This window comes from Polyodon spathula, chromosome 7 (genome assembly GCF_017654505.1).
Source record: "Polyodon spathula isolate WHYD16114869_AA chromosome 7, ASM1765450v1, whole genome shotgun sequence".
Classification (NCBI taxonomy): Eukaryota; Metazoa; Chordata; class Actinopteri; order Acipenseriformes; family Polyodontidae; genus Polyodon; species Polyodon spathula.
In genome coordinates, this window is record NC_054540.1 from 39,876,457 (window position 1) to 39,895,152 (window position 18,696).

The following is an 18,696-nucleotide window of genomic DNA, read 5'->3' on the forward strand; positions in this document are numbered from 1 at the left end:
GGAGGGGGCATATCTTGTTTGGTGCATTTACAAAAATAATAGAATATATTACGTTACATAAAAAAAAGACCTGTATTGTAATGCATAGGTCACATTGACCTGCATGGCAGTTCTAGGTAGAACTGTTTATAACTTTATTATTTTGGCAATTCTGGCTATCAAATGCTGTCAGCATATTTAGGAAAATTCAAAAATGGACATATGCATATGATTTACAACTGAAGAGTAATTAACATTTTAAGTGCAAAATGGGTCACAATGGCGGTCCTAGTGTTAAAGACATTTCCCTTACTCTAATTTACAGTATACCAGTAAGGTAAATTGTCTTAAGAGCATTCTCTTTTCCTCCGCACTACACAGCCAGAGGGTGGGCTCGCTCTTTTAGGAATACTGTATGCAACACTGATTGGCGGAAGTATAATTGGCGATCCAATCAAAACCTCCAAATAAAGCCAAAATAAATTCCCTGCCAAAATTTCCTGTTAGAGAGTATAGTAAACAAAACTCATACCTTTAAAAGTTACACATACGTATCTCTCTGCACTGGCAGAACTGCTGTACCCGTGTTGTTCTTGCCAGTCTGCCCACAGTGAGAGGTGTGTTTTGGGAGGCTTGCTTTTACGCTTAAAACTTTGATCTTTCAATTTAAAGCCATCATCTAGCTTAGAAGATTTTTTTATATTAATAAAGTATATTTACATGATTAAAACACTTTTTTGGGGGCATTCTGATGTCTGATATGTTTAAGTAAATTATAAACAATGTATATTTTTATATATATTTTTTATTACCTTTTTTTCTAGTGGTTGGAATTAGAGAACTTGCTTCGTAGACTCCATTCACACTTGCGATTTAAGGTCGCCTTTTCTCCTATGTGAATGGGCCAAAAAGAAAAGGCAGCCCAGAGCCAGCCTCGATTTAGGCCACCATTCCATTGTGGCCCAGGGCCTGCAATTACAGTACCAGAACTGGCCCTTACATATATATGAATGAAACTGCAGAATTGTGGATCTCAGTAATGCTGGCAACTTGGCATATTCAACCACCATTGTTTGTTTTGCATGCAACAATATGGCTACAGAAGTGTGTGTCTTTACATCAAAATGCTGATCATTTATTTTAGTTGCTTGCTTTTACACACACATAATATTAAGATTGTTGATTCACCATAACATTGCCAAAATAGTCAATTATATAAATAAATGGAAATAAAATATAATTTACCTTACTTGAGCTGTCTCTCTTGGTAGATAGAAAGCTAAAAAAAATATGGAAAGCTAAGTACAGTAGTGTTTGCTTTCTGCTCAATGCTCAGTGCAATGTAGGAATGATTATTACATTTTTTTTTCGCTGGAAAATAAAGTTTTTACACTTTGCAAATCCTTGAGCCATTTAAGTTAGAGATTATGATCAACTTGCGAGACATAGGCAGAAACACATTTCACATTCACTATGAAGAATAATTACATTTTTAAAAGATAGGGCCTGCTTCTGATATCAACGTTTTTAAGTACACTTTTGGGATGATGGAGAGACGTCTTTAAAAAGAGCATGTAGTAGATGATAATTTTGGAAGAGCCCTTACAAGAAAGTGGAATAAGTCATAGAACTGAAGTTTAGTGTGCCAACCTGTTGGCCCTTAACTATGTAAATATATAATTAAATAATCACATTAAAATAATAAACAAGGGTTGCATTTGAACCAGCACTTTCGTTTTGGTTACCCATCAAAGTGCTAACCAGGCCTAACCTTGCTTAACTTCAAAAATCTGACGAGATCAGACTCCAGAGGAGTACTGTAGGGCTCTGTTCCTTTAATGAGTACTGTTTTTACAAGAACATTAATAAAATAATTTTAAAACGCCAATAACTTGCTGACATTTGAAACGATTAAGTTATAAAGACCAATGACTTAGAACTTAGTTTTTGGTTATGGTATTTTCAGGGTATGTGCTCATGTTTTTCTAAACACTGCAGTTAACACATTGCAGCTTTTATATTCTATTATTAAAAACCACATTTTAAAATGGTTTATTTTTAGAAGTCTCAATAAACTGCTTTGAATCACAAGTTGCAGTCTGTAAGGCTAATTTAGAATCATTATCAATCTCTTTTAAGACTGCTCGCAGACTAGACTAGCTAATTAAAAGAATCATTTTCAAGCAGATCTTGGCCAGTGCCTCATGACTTTGGTTTGGCTGGTTTTGTACAACAGTGTAAAAACTGTGCTTTCAAAAGCCTGTGGTGTGGTGGGCGTGACTTTGATAGCATTGGGCCCCACTGTGACTTTATGTAATGATCCTACTCTGTGTAATGGGTTCCTGTTGTTCATCGTTCCATTGCTCTTTTGTTATTTATAATTTATTTTTCCATTTTGTTATCCATCATTCAATTTAACAGACCTCCCAAATATTTTGCTATCTTCAAGGTACACAAATCTTTATTATGTCATCAACGTAAATGACTCCATTGATAAGGACTTCATATTACAACAGCCTCAGATTTTGCTCAATTTCTGCTTTACAACCTAAAACAAAAATTTTGTGACAGAGCCATGCTTCCATTAAAAACTTTTTCCTAGTTTTGAGTTCAGAAAAACACCACTGCTTATCTGACAAGAACTAACTAAACCCAGTACAATTGGGATACAATTACACCAGTGGCTTTGCCCTAGAGTCCAAGCCATTTTAGCCTGTTTTTTACTGTTAAATTTGTGGCTATAACTCTTTAACTATAAAGGTTATAGGTTAAAGGTTTCATGTCATTCATGAAATGAATATGCACAACATGCAGGAAGAGGGCGGCAGTCGCCCAACAACCGCCTGTGAGTCATGGCAGTGACACGGGGAGTGGGAAAGTGTGAGTGTGGACTTTCCCCCTCTCTGAATGGCCGAGAGGCGGGTCTTGGGTGATTGTCGGTCCTATAAAATAACGCTCTGTTGTTTCCTCAGGTCTGCCCACTTAGACGCACTAAGAGTGCGGACACTTTGATTCAGGACCGGGAATAGCGAGACAGAGAGAGAGAGCGGGGAACCCTAGACCCCGGCGTATTGTGAAAGACAGGCTAGATAGCCGAAGAGTAGGACGGTGATCCGGGTCGTGCGGGTAGCGGCGACCGGGATAACGCTGCCGAGTGCAGCACCTTTTATTTGTAGTTTTATTACTGTTTTATTTTCCCTTGTACGTGGAACTCCCCACACCCATTAAGTGACTGTTCCTCTTGTCTGTCCACATAAAGGTATTCACTGACAAGGAGACAGACAGGTGTATTTGGGAAACACAACATATATATATATTTATTTTTTTTTTTTTTTGGGCACTGTTGACCGTGGGCTGCCTATCAACGATGATAGACAGCACCACGGAAATACCACAGCTGGTACACGAACAGCAAATGCACTCGCAGGTGCTCAAAGAAATAATAATGAAAACAGAAGGCGAAAAGAACAAGGGAAAATAAAACAGTAATAAAACTACAAATAAAAGGTGCTGCACTCTGCAGCGTTATCCCGGTCGCCGCTACCCGCACGACCCGGATCACCGTCCTACATGTACTAGCCTGCTCTTTTACTACGCCGGGGTCTGCCCAAGGGTTCCCCGCTCTCTATTCCCGGGAACATGGATCAAAACCCTTAGTGCGTCTAAGTGGGCAGACCTGAGGAAACAAAAGAGCGTTATTTTATAGGACCGACAATCACCCAAGACCCGCCTCTCGGCCATTCAGAGAGGGGGAAAGTCCACACTCACACTTTCCCACCTCCCCGTGTCACTGCCATGACTCACAGGCGGTTGTTGGGCGACTGCCGCCCTCTTCCTGCAGCCCGTGAACACGCCAGCAGAGTCAGCACAGATCTCTCCCTGAAAAGGAGCCAAGAGCAAAAAAAAAAAAAAAAAAAAAAAAGATAATTGAAAATGTGCAAAATAAAACAAAAAAAGAAATAAAGATCCATTCAAATTATTTGTCCCACACACCCTGGTCATGTGGCACAAGATGAGGCTGTTCACTGTGGCTTGAATGGCCATCAAGCTGGCCTGAAATACATAAGTAGGACTTTGTTTTAAAGGTCTGAATCTCCTCTTTCCAATGATGCTGTCTCTCACAGTGCCTGAGTAAAAAGAGTAGAAAGAGCCAGGTCACCAGTGGGATATTTATCATTGGGTGGACCCTAAAGAGTTAATGTTTTTTTGTTTTGGGGGGGGGGGGGGGGGGGGGGGGGATTAGATTTTTTTCACTATTTAAGTGCACAATCATTTTTAACCTGTCTGAACAGACATCCTCTTCAATTCAAATCATGTCACAATATGACCTTTCAACTTGGCCAGACACACTTACATTACGTTTATACATATAGGTGTAGCTGGAACGTAACGCTGTCACATAATTTGAATGAAGGGAGGATGTCTGTTCAGTACCGACATTTACGATTCTCCAGAAAAGCCCAAAGTTAGTTCTAAACTAGGTAAAGGCAGAGAAAAATTATAGAAAGTGTCATAAACTAGTAAGAAATGTGTAAACAACCATTTAAATACATTTGAAGCAAAGTATTTTGGATATTAAAATGTGTAAACTAATCAAGCGATAGAGCCCGTCGATGTGGGCTCTACCATGTGGTAGATGACCGCGACAAGACATAGGCGAGGGCGATAGCGAAAGTCAAGGTCATCTTCCACATGGTAGAGCCCGCATCGAGAGGGCTCTATCACTATTACAAAATGATTTTTTTTTTTTATTTTATCTTTAAAAAAACTTTAAACTATATTTACCTTGAATTTCTGATATTTCAGCATGTAGCATTCTCCTGAGGAAAATAGTCCCTAATATAATTTGAATAGAAAAAACAACATACACATAGAGAAAATATTATTATTAATTATTATTATTGCAAACATATTTATTTATTGAGGTCTTACTCTTTCTTATTATAATTTATCTGGACATGTACAATTGTTGAACAGTCCATGTAGTATTGAGTCTGACTCGAAACTTCTTGCTGGAGGTGGGTTGTCATTCAAGCAGGCAGGGAGTGGATTGCCTGGTGCGGAAAGAACTGAAACAGGATTGGGAGTTTGACTGGCTGGTTTTGAAGGAGGGTGTTGTTTGGATCCAGCCAATGACAGAATTGCGAACCAATCGTGTCTTCCCTGTTGTTTCCCAGTATCTGTGAATTGTCCTGTCATAGACATAATTTTGCTTGCACAGTTAAGCACTTCAGCATTCCAGTGGGCATCTATGCAAAATAGAAGCCTGCTAGATCTGGAAGCTGATTGGCTGTTCGCACTCAATCGTTTTTTAATATGTGTCAAAATGTTTTCTATATTTCAGGTTTCCACAGGAAGGATGGATGGTGATGATTTTGGAAGATTTGAGGTATGTACTCAATTATAAAGCTGCATGCAGCAGATTGAACATGGGTATTTTCTCAACTGCTGTCCATATGTCAAAAACCATTTACATGTAGGGTTGTAACTTAACATCTTTGACATAAATGTTTTGTATCAGGGTAATAATGGCCTTAACATACTGCTTTCGAATGTTGTACACATCAGTATTATACTGTATGGCTTTCTAGTTTAAGTATGGGTACAATAAAAAATGAACAGTTTTGCTACAACATTTAAGAACATAAGAAAATTTACAAACAAGAGGAGGCTATTCAGCCCATCTTGCTCATTTGGTTGTTAGTAGCTTATTGATTCCAGAATCTCATCAAGCAGCTTCTTGAAGGATCCCAGGGTGTCAGCTTCAACAACATTACTGGGGAGATAGTTCCAGACCCTCACAATTCTCTGTGTAAAAAAGTGCCTCCTATTTTTCTTTCAGAATGCCCCTTTATCTAATCTCCATTGGTGACTCACGGTTCTTTTTTCTTTTTTCAGGACGAAAAAGTCCCTTGGGTCGACATTATCAATACCTTTGAGAATTCTTAATGCTTGAATCAGGTCGCCGCATAGTCGTCTCTGTTCAAGACTGAATGCCTTTTAAACCCGGAATAATTCTGGCCGCTCTTTCTTTCTAGAGCAGTAATATCCTTTTTGTAGTGAGGTGACCAGAACTGAACAAAATATTCAAAATGAGGTCTTACTAATGCATTGTAAAGTTTTAACATTACTTCCCTTGATTTAAATTAAACACTTTTCACAACATATCCAAGCATCTTGTTGGCCTTTTTTTATAGCTTCCCCACATTCTCTAGATGAAGACATTTCTGAGTCAACATAAACTCCTAAGTCTTTTCATAGATTCCTTCTTCAATTTCAGTATCTCCCATATGATATTTATAATACACATTTTTATTGCCTGCGTGTAGTACCTTACACTTTTTTCTATTAAATGTCATTTGCCATGTGTCTGCCCAGTTCTGAGTCTTGTCTAGATCATTTTGAATGACCTTTACTGCTGCAACAGTGCTTGCCACTCCTCCTATTTTTGTGTCATCTACAAATTTAACAAGTTTGCTTACTATACCAGAATCTAAGTCATTAATGTAGATTTGGAATAGCCGAGGACCTAATACTGATTCCTGTGGTACTTCACTTGTTACCTCTCTCCATTTTGAGGTTTCTCCTCTAATCAGTACTTGGTTTTCTACATGTTAACCACTCCTTAATCCATGTACATGCATTTCCTTGAATCGCTACTGCGTTCAGTTTGAGAATTAATCTTTTATGCGAGACTTTGTCGAAAGCTTTCTGGAAATCTAAATAAACCATTTCATGTGCTTTGTAATTATCCATTGTCAAGGTTGCATCCTCAAAAAAAATCAAACAGAACACGATCTCCCTTTCCTAAAACCATGTTGACTGTCTCCCAGGATACTGTTACCATATAGATAATTTTCCATTTTGGATCTTAACGAGTAACCACCAGTGCCACACTTTCAACACCTGATATGTTGGACATTATTATACAAGGACCTTGACCTTAATCTCTAACTTAATATGGCTACCATTAGAATATGAATCCAAAGAAAGACACTGAAACCCCTATGGGTTTACTGGATATGGTTGCAACTGTCCTTAAAAAAGTGTAAAAACATATGGGCCATATTTTTTTAAGCATTTCCTTTATTTTTTAATGACCTTCTACTTTTTGAAAGAAAAAAAAAACATGTTCAGGTTACAAAATGGGAAACACGCTCATTGAAAGTGCTGAAGTCTTTTACAATTATTTGTTTTTAAAAAAAACAAAATGGCCTTGATATTTGTAGAAGTGGACGCAACTAAGAACTGGGAAAGTCAGTTGTCCCTTATAGGTTTTAATATTATTTTAGATTTCTCCTCATCCAAATTAAAAATAAAAAAAAATCATGCAATGAAGTGAAAAAACTAAAATGGGTGCTAAAAATCGATAGGATTTAGAGCCTGACCCAGATGTTGTTACTGAAAATATTTTTACAACTAAAGACAGCTGCCTGCTGTTGTACGTGAGATTCCTTTAATATATTTTTATAATGTAATTGCAGTACTTCATCAAGCATCTGGGGTTTAAATCCAAATAATCTGTTCTTCTGTACACAGACCCCAATGAGTTAGACACAGGGAAATGTAAACTGTTTCTAAAGGGGTTTAATTTTTTTTTTTTTTTTTTGTACAAACATCCATTCCTTTCCAATAATTTAAGGTCCTGTTGAAATATAAGTTTGAGGTAGAGGTTTGAGCACCAGTTTCCAGACAAAAATTCAAGCTAGTCTGCCTAATTGAATCTCCAAGTAAATTGTGATGATTAGGGATGCGGTGGTGGTGTTGTCTGTGAAGCTATGTGGTACAGAACCCTGCCTAGATGGGGTGGCACCGATCCAAAGTGATCCTGCCTTGTGAGGTCAGTTCATTGATATATTGTATGATTCACTGTCCAATGTTGAGGTTTTCTGCCCTGTGGTCTGGGTTCATGCCATTAGGTAAAAGTTCATTGGTGTGTGTGTGTGTGTGTGTGTGTGTGTGTGTGTGTGTGTGTGTGTGTGTGTGTATATATATATATATATATATATATATATATATATATATATATATACACACACAACACAGTGCCTATAGGAAGTATTCACCCCCCCCCCCCCCCCCCCCCTTGGATGTTTTCACAGTTTGTTGTGTTACAACCTGTAATCTTGATGCATTTAAATTGGATTTTTTTTCCTTTGATTTACACAACCTACTCCACACTTTCAATGTGTAAAATGTGAGGGAGGGGGGTGAACATACAGATAAATTAAAAATAAAAACCTGAAAAGTCTTCATTAGATAAGTATTCACCCCCTTTGCTATGACACTCCTAAATAAGCTCAGGTGCAACCAAAATTCACACAATAAATTAAATGGAGTCCATCTGTGTGCAGTAAAAGTGGTTCACATGATTTCAGATTAAATACACCTACCTTTGTAAGGTCCCACAGTTGGGTAGTGCATTCAAAGCACAGAGCTTTCAAAACACCTCTGGGATAAAGTTGTGGAAAGGCACCGATCAGGGTAGGGGTTAAAAAGATTATAAAGGTATTGAATATCCCTTGGATTACAGTCAAGTCGATCATTAAGAAGTGAAAGGTATACAGCACCACGCAGAATCTGCTTAGAGCAGGCAGTCCTCCCAAACTGAGCATCCGGGTAAGAAGGTCAGAGAAGCCACCAATAGGCCAATGACAACTGTGAAAGACCATGGCTGAAATGGGAGAAACTGTCCAAGTGTCAACTATAGCTCAGTTACTCCACAAATCTAGCGTGTATGGAAGAGAGGTAAGAAGGAAGCCATTTCTGAAAAAAAGCCCATGTAAAATCCTGCTTGGAATTTGCAAAAAGGCATGTGGGAGACTGTAAAGATGTGGGAAAAGATTCATTGGTTCGATGAAACAAAAATTGAACCGTTTGGCCTAAATTCAAAGCGTTATGTCTGGTGCAAACCCAAAACATCACCTAGGTAACAGTATCCCTATTCTGAAGCACGGAGGTGGCTGCATCATGCTGTGGGAATGCTTTTCAACGTCAGGAACTGGGAAGCTAGTCAGGGTAGAGGGCAAAATGGCTGGAGCTAAATACAGGCAAATCCTTGAGGAAAACCCACTTCAGTCTGCAAAAGACTTAAGAATGGGTTGGAGATTCACCTTTCAGCAGGACAATGACCCTAAGCACACAGCCAAAGCAGCACTGGAGGGGCTTAAAAAACAAGAAAGTGAATGTCCTAGAGTAGCCCAATTAAAACCCAGACTTGAATCTGGTTGAGAATATATGGCAAGACTTGAAGATTACTGTCCACCAACGATCCCCATCCAACATGACAGAACTTGAACAACTTTGTAAGAAGAATGGACGAATATTGCACAATCCAGATGTGCAAACCTGGTAGAGCCTTACCCCTAAAGACTCTCAGCTGTAATTGCTGCCAAAGATGGTTCTACCAAGTATTGACTCAGGGGAGTGAACACTAATCTAACCAAGACATTTCAGTTTTTTTTTTTTTTTTTTTTTTTTTTTCATTAACTGTTGTTTCACAATAAAAATGCTGTTACCTCAAAGTGTTGAGTAGGTTATGTAAATCAAAGGAAATAAAAATCAGGTTGTAACACAACAAACTGTGAAAACGTCCAAGGGGGTGAATACTTACTATAGGCACTGTATAGAAAGCAAAGGCTGCTGCCTTGTTAAGGAGCACAGTTGAATGAGTGCTCAGTCATATGAGGAAAAGATATTGTTTGAAGCCTTTTTGTTACTTGTTAAAAACTGTGTGTTTTTGTTTTGTTTGTTTTGTAGCTGGTAAACAGCTTAGCTGTCTGGCGAAAGTTAGGTTCCTGATATGTATAGTCAGCAGTCCAAAAACTAAGTTAGGTTTTGTTTTCGGTTATTAAAAATATAGCTCGTAAGCACTGAAAACTTCTGTGTCTGGGTCTGTCATTGAAAGGAAGAAATGAACCACGGAGTGTGAGCCCGGTTTACATATGGTGGCATCGAGTGTGGGCACCCCTAAGACCCAGAAAGAAAAAGAAAATGAAGACCTAAAAGATCTGATCAACAGAAACACCACTGCTCAAGTGGAGCAGAATAATATGGGGACGAGGGTTGTCGGAGAGGGAGCCAACTGAGCTGGAGCTGCTGTTCCAAAAATGGGAGCAGACGAGCGAAGACCCGCTGACTCCAGCCGCAGGAAACGTGGAGCCATTGCCTACAGAGTAGTGAGAAGGACAACCAGCGGAGTGAGAGATACCGCCGCCGGCTGCAGAAAAGGGGAAGGAGGTGATGAGCCCACTGCCACCACAGCCCAGACCACCACCCCAGCAATCCAGTCTGGCGAAGCCAGGTACAGTCCCTTTCTCCTGGACACACTGCCAGTCTGCCTAGACCCCCCTGGGCTAGACCTGGAGCCTAGGAGTTGGCACCACTGGCCACAGTTCCTTCACTGGTTCCCTACTCTACTCTCCCCAGCACCAAGACATCGCTGCACTACTCCCAGACGTTGCTTATGCTCACCCTGGTCACTGCTTCATTCTCCCTGGGTGATCGGACATTGCTGCACCGGTCCCCAGTGGCAGACCTCTGCCCACTGCTGCAGCTGTCGTTCCATGGCCGTCGCTTCAATCATCCTGGTGGAGTCCCTCATTGCTGGTTTATGGTCCCTACCTGGTTGTGCTGAAAAAGGAACCGACCCTCCCTCAAGTTCGCTCAAGAAAGAGGGCGAAATTGGGACTTGAGGGTGGGTGGTTGTGTTTTAGGTGGAGGGGGGTGGCCGTCGTTTTTTAAAAAAACTAGGGGAAGAATGTGTGACAAGGCAATTATTGTTTAATTTAAATTTATTATTAATTATCACCTGCACCTGGTTACCACTGTAAATTTGAGCCAGGTGCAGGGTATTTATAAAGAGCAAGCAGTCTGCTCATGGCTGCTTCAGTGTGAAGGAGCCATACGATTGAGTGCTCAATCGCATGAGAAAAAGATATTGTGTGAATCCTTTTTGTTACTTGTTAAAAACCGTGTGTTTTTGTTTTGTAGCCGGTAAATATTGAAAGGGGCAAACGAAATGCAGAGAGCGAGCCACAGTTCACAATTATATATATATATATATATATATATATATATACACACACACACACAGTACTGTGCAAAAGTTTTAGGCAGGTGTGAAAAAATGGTGTAAAGTAAGAATGCTTTCAAAACTAGACATGTTAATAATTTATATTTATCAATTAACAAAATGCAAAGTGAGTGAACAGAAGAAAAATCTACATCAAATCAATATTTGGTGTGACCACCATTTGCCTTCAAAAGAGCATCAATTCTTCTAGGTACACTTGCACACAGTTTTTGAAGGAACTCGGCAGGTAGGTTGGCCCAAACATCTTGGAGAACTAACCACAGTTCTTCTGTGGATTTAGGCAGCCTCAGTTACTTCTCTCTCTTCATGTAATCCAAGACAGACTCAATGATGTTGAGATTAGGGCTTTGTGGGAGCCATACCATCACTTCCAGGACTCCTTGTTCTTCTTTACGCTGAAGATAGTTCTTAATGACTTTCGCTGTATGTTTGGGGTCGTTGTCATGCTGCAGAATAAATTTGGGGCCAATCAGATGCCTCCCTGATGGTATTGCATGATGGATAAGTATCTGCCTGTACTTCTCAGCATTGAGGAGACCATTAATTCTGACCAAATCCCCAACTCCATTTGCAGAAATGCAGCCCCAAACTTGCAAGGAACCTCCACCATGATTCATTGTTGTCTGCAGACACTCATTCGTGTACCTCTCTCCAGCCCTTCAGCAAACAAACTGCCTTCTGCTACAGCCAAATATTTCAAATTTTGACTCATCAGTCCAGAGCACCTGCTTCCATTTTTCTGCACCCTAGTTCCTGTGTTTTCCTGCATAGTTGAGTCGCTTGGCCTTGTTTCCACATCGGAGGTATGGCTTTTTGGCTGCAAGTCTTCCATGAAGGCCACTTCTGACCAGACTTCTCCGGACAGAAGATGGGTATACCAGGGTCCCACTGTTTTCTGCCAATTCTGAGCTGATGGCATTGCTGGACATCTTCCGGTTGCGAAGGGAAGTAAGCATGATGTGTCTTTCATCTGCTGCAGTAAGTTTCCTTGGCCGACCACTGCATCTACGGTCCTCAACAATGCTCGTTTCTTTGTGCTTCTTCAAAAGAGCTTGGACAGCACATCTGGAAACCCCTGTCTGCCTTGAAATTTCTGCCTGGGAGAGACCTTGCTGATGCAGTATAACTACCTTGTGTCTTGTTGCTGTGCTCAGTCTTGCCATGGTGTATGACTTTTGACAGTACACTGTCTTCAGCAACCTCACCTTGTTAGCTGAGTTTGGCTGTTCCTCACCCAGTTATATTCCTCCTACACAGCTGTTTCTGTTTCAGTTAATGGTTGTGTTTCAACCTACATATTGAATTGATGATCATTGCACCTGTTTGGTATAATTGTTTAATCATACACCTTACTATATCCCTACAAAATCCCTGACCTTGTGCAAGTGTACTAGTGTATAATATATATATATATATATATATATATATATATTATATATATATATATATATATATATTATAATATGTGTATAGGTTTCAGACATCTTTTATGTATAACATGGTCATTTTGCCACCAGATGTGTTTGTTGGATTATTTGAATATTTGTCCCAGCACTATAAACAATTGGTTTACTAAAAAAATAAACAAACAATTCTTTCATTTATAGACATCCATATTAACACAACCACAAGCCTTTTTATTCATTAGGAAGCCAGACACAACAGGTTATAACTGGAATTAAAAATAACATCTGTATGTGTGCTTTGGAAGTTTAAATAAAATAAATTGGTGTCTGAATTAGGTGCATAGTTATTTCAAGTTGTAACTTGGAAAGTACCAAGTAGCAGCTGTGCAAATTAATCTGTTTCATGTTCCAGGCTGCTGAGACATTTGAAAGTGGAGATAACGGCACGGAGCATGCTGTCTCCCCTTTTCACCAGGTATTTATTATTATTATTATTATTATTATTATTATATTATTATTATTATTATTATTATTATTATTATGTTTGTACAGAAACAGTGAGAGACACAAGACTGCATGTTGAGTTGAAAAACAGGTGAAACTGAGTATGCCAAAAACATGAATCATATTAAATTGTTGTATACTGTGCTAGCATTGTCAAAACTAGAAAAAATATACTATAAAGCTAGAGTTTCCAATAGCCATGTTTATATTTATACTAGTATATAATGACTGGCCTGTTAAAGGGTACATCAGCACTACATGGAAAATAAAACATAAACTATCCCACCTTGCTGTTCTGAATGCATTTGGTCATTGTATAATAATCTGTTTGTGCCCAAACATCTGCATAATGCCACACTGCTATATCCAGAACCACTGTTCTCAAGCATCTTGTCTAAGCGAAAAAACACTGTTTTTGTTATCAGACACCTTGGGGTATACAGATATAACAAAAAACATCCAAACAGACACAGATACAATGGCAAGCAAAAATCTACAAACAGAAAAAAAAACATACCATTCCACTGCCACAAGCTGCAGGGATTTACAGGCTGAATTGGAACCACGAACATTATTATAACGGAATCTTACACTGTATAATAAATTTTGCATCATGGGTTCTTTCGTTGTTCAGTATCGAAGTTGTGTCATTAACAGTTTAAATTAAAATGTTCCTCAGCGACACAGTGTGACTACACAGGGAACGTCTGAAATAATGGCAGACAATATTTCAATATCAGATTGTTCAGAAACTGATAGGGAGATGGAATTTGTGGCCGAATTCAACTTTCCCACTCACCGGTGTATAGATGATTGTGCATGTGTTGTGTCAGGAATTGCCAATGAAAACATTGTAGGCAAGAATATTTAGTGTTCCAAAGAACTTGGACATCATGTTGGAAGACTTCAGATCCAATGCAAACAGAAATTGTAATGGCTCCAACTGTATCCAGTTGTTGTCCAGTAATTGATCTGGTAAGGTAGTATGTCTTCTGAATAGATCATTTCCTTAGTGCATTAATTGACATTCATACTTCTTCACTGACAATGGAGATGTCAGAGCCTGTATCAATAAAAATACTGACTTATGTGTCTTCTAGTATCCCCTTATGCTTCAAGAGGTCCAGATGAGTCAGATGAATTGTTGGCCTGGTTTGGAGCTGTAAGAGCTGATGAGTGGCCTGTGTCACCAGCTAACACTGAGTATTCACTGTTTTCTCTTTCAGGAGACTGGATCCTGACATGGCGATCTCGTCCTGGGCTTGATGAGTGGAAAGGCGGTGAATACAAAGAAGAATGAGGACTTGTAGACTGCTGTCTAATGGGACTGTGGTTATATGAATGGCGTTGAGCATCACCCTCAAAGCGTTGATGGTATTTGTTGCAGTCATCTTGCTGATATGCGTTACAGTGGCGAGCGCGTGATGTATATGGAGAAGGTGACCTGTTATATCTTCGCTCAGGGCTGTGTGGGTATGCTCTTCCAAGTCTGATATTCCCATAAATATCTCTCCCTGGAAAGAGGACTGTCCTCCTTTTGTTTGTAAACTGGAAAGTGACTTGCAGACTAGTAACAGTTGTTTGTAAGCTGTCTAGTTTTGTATTCAATTCTTTCATAGAGTATGCAAATTATTTGTTTTATTTCAAGTGGAGCAAACTTTGCACTGGAGCAAATGCTGTTTTGGTTTTGAATGGATTTGAATGAATGAATCTGCATTCTTAGGGTTTAAATACTGAGAAATCCCATGCTTGTTGTATACTGGAGACCTGCTTCAGTGCAATGGAATTGAAATACAATTTTGTTTTTTTTTAATGGGTAGATTGCTGTATGTGCAATTATTACCACAGCCTCACAATAGTAGCAGCAATATATATATATATATATATATATATATATATATATATATATATATATATATATATATATATATATATATAGTAATATCTAGGGACGTATTTTGTACTTTTACATAACAAATTATTAACAAATTACCAAAAACAATTAACAAAAAGTAATTAATGGTTTTGGAAGGTGGACCGATAGAACAATTGTCACCTGGCACACACAAAATCAATTAGGGGCTATCTCCATGTGTGTTTAAGCAAAACCAAACCAGAATAGTTTTTTGTTCAGTCGTGAACTTTATTAAAAAGACTCAGCACCCAGAACGTCCACTTTCCGTGAGTCCTGGGTCTTGCACTGAAAGGGGCAATGAGCTTTGTTAGTACCACCTTGTGTTACAATATATATATATAACCCATATATATATATCTATATATATATATATATATATATATCTATACACATACACACACACACACACATTATATATATATATATATATATATATATATATATATATATATATATATATATATATATTATATTATATGTTATAGGGATAGAAAGTCTACACTACCTTTCAAATTGTTCACCTTTTGTTGCCCTCTAGCCTGGAATTAAAATGCATTAAAAAAATCTACATGCTACCCCACAACTTCAAAGGGAAAAAAATATTCTAGAAAGTTCTAGAAAATTTATTAAAAATAAAACCGAAAACAGCTTGGTTGGATAAGTGTCCACCCTCCTTGTAATACCAATCCTAAATTAGCTCAGGTATAACCAATCGCCTTCAAAATCACACACCAAGTTAAGTGGCCTCCACCTGTATTAAATTGTAGTGATTCACATGATTTCAGGATAAATTCAGCAATTCCTGTAGGTTCCCTCTGCTGGGTAGTGCATGTCAAAGCAAGGACTAAACCATAAGCACCAAGGCGCTTTCAAAAGAACTCCGGGACAAAGTTATTGAAAGACACAGATCAGGGGATGGGTATAAAAAAAATATCAAAGACCTTGATTATCCCTTCAAGCACAGTCAAGACAATTATTAAGGAGTGGAAGGTGAATGTTACCAGCAAGATCCTGCCTAGATCAGACCGTCCCTCCATACTAGATGACCGAGCAAGAAGGAGACTGATCAAGAGGTTATCAAGAGGCCAATGGCATCTTTGCAAGAGCTCCAGGATTTTATGTCCAAGACTGGTCAAAGTGTACACATGACAACAATAACCCACACATTCCACAAATCTGGCCTGTATGGTAGGGTGGCAAGAAGGAAGCCATTACTCAAGAAGCCCACCTTGAATCCTGTTTGAACTATGCAAAAAAATACCATCAGATTCTGTAGACATGTGGCAGAACGTTTTGTGGTCTGACAAAACTTAAATAGAACTTTTTGGCCTAAATGCAAAGCGTTATTTTTGGCGCAAACCCAACACAGCACATCACCCAAAGAACACCATCCCTACTGTGAAGCATGGTGGTGGCAGCATCATGTTATAGGGATGTTTCTCATCGGCATGGACTGGGGCACTTGTCAGGATAGAAGGGAAAATGAAAGGAGCAAAGTACAGAGAAGTCCTTGAGGAAAACCTGCTGCCCTCTCCAAGAAAGCTGAAACTGGGATGGAAGTTCACCTTTCGGAATGACAACGAGCCAAAGCACACAGCCAACGCTACACTGGAGTGGCTAAGGAACAAAAAGGTAAATGTCCTTGAGTGGCCCATTCAGAGCCCCGACCTAAATCCAATCGAAAATTTGTGGCATGACTTGAAGATTGCTGTCCATCAACACTCCCCAAGGAACATGACAGAGTTTGAACAGTTTTGTAAAGAAGAATGCTCAAATATTGCAAATCTAGGTGTGCAAAGTTGGTGGAGACCTATCTCGACAGACTCAGTAACTTTTACACAACAGTAACTGAGGCAAGGTCAATTTGTAAAAACAAACACGGTTTATTTATTAAATACAATTATACACCAAAAGTCCTGATTTATTCAGTATGATAATAGCATTTTTGGTAAGATTGCATAGCTTTAAACTTGCGGCAATGCCATGCAGCAATTATTACATTAATAATAATAATAATAATAATAAAATAATAATAAATTAAAATAATAATAATAATAAAAAAATAATTAATGTATACAATAAATAAGTTAAATAACACACAAACGTGATACAAATAAATAAAATGGACCAAACTCAAGTGACAAAAACCTGCCCCACATGTTTAAATAGTGAGGCTAAACATAGGTTGATTATGGGCATGCCCCTAAAGACTAATAAGTGTCAATGTAGCAAGTGTGCTTCTCTGGCTATATACGTTTTGAACAAAAGACCATTTTCGGTAAATTTTCAGAAAAGTAAACACAGATCAGTACACTTTTTCTTTAAATACGTTTGCTACACTGTGCTGATTTTTTTTTCTACACAGCTGAAGAAGGGGTTTTCTTTTGTATGTATAGAACTTCAAAGTACAGTCTGTCACTTGTCACAGCTCCAAATCTCTTGTCATTTCCACAAGTTTTGTGTGCATTCTCCAAACGCATGTTGGAGAAGCGTTTTTTCCAGCAGCTCTACATAGCACTCTGCATTCCTCACCTGTATATCGCTCTTCCCCATCACCCTCTCACAGAGAGGTGGTTGCATCCTCACCCCATGGCTTTATGCCAAGGGAGATCCACGAACCTGGGAATAAAGATACTCTGGGCAGCAGTTTCCCACAGACACACGTGTCTAATGGGGACAAAGTTTGTTCTGTTCTGGCCTGCTACGACTGGTGTTTCCATTCCAATCTGGTACCAAGTAGCTGAGGCATCAACTGTACATTCTTACAGTACATTCCTTGCCATTTTCATAATGCCTGGGTTTTTATCCCAGGACGCCGCTGTGGTGTTTCAGGAGGTAACAGCTCTGTTGAAAAAATGAGCTGTTCATATGGTACATCCCCTTCAGCTTCTCAGACCCGATCTTTGGGCCTCCTGCTCATGCATCCTGTGCAAGCCTGGCTCAACAGCAGGTCTTTTCCAGCCTGCATTGAACCGCGACTGCCTATTGACAGTGTTTCATCACTGTCAATAGGCACTCTCGGTGCAAACTGCCTGCCTATCTGTGCCTCGGCGTAGTGTTGGGCAGTGTCACCAAAAAGGTAGGCCATCACCACGAACGAGTCCAGCCTGGGCTGGGGCGTTGTGTAGAATGGCACTCCACATAATGGTTTGGAACTGCAGGCTGTTTAACTAGACTTGTAGCATTTGTTGTAGAAGGTTCACGGGAGGCATGTACTTGTCTGGGCATAAAATGCAACAGTGGTGGCTTACATCAACCAAAAAAGCATCCTCAGACGCTCAATCTCCATCGTGTGCCTTGTAAACTTTGCTCTGGTCACACAAGAACCTGCTCTCACTGCAGGCAGGGCCTCAGAGGAAGAGGTTCGGGGGAGCTGAGATAGCTCTCTTGCCTGCAGGTAGTGTATTCATTCCAGATGTTGCTTTTGGAAACTAATTGGAGATTACCACTGAAAAATAACATGGTTTCCCTGGAGGAAGGATCTGTCTGGCAGCCTGTTACTACTTTGCTGCCACCGTCTGAATATACCACAACTCCTACAAACAATTTTTTTTTTCTTTGTTAATGGACAATTAATTTTGTTCTGGGATTTTCTGTTGGACTTTGTTTCAAGAATCTGTTTTTTAGACTGATGCACTTGTTTTTTGCATTTTGGATGCATATTGGAAAAAATCTGTACCATTATGATCTCTATCCCTTCTTTGTCTAATCTGTTGGTGTCTTACTCTCATCTATCTGTGGATATGCTTCCTTTCATTTTTCGGGATCACTTGTATACAGTCTCATGGTGTGTGGTA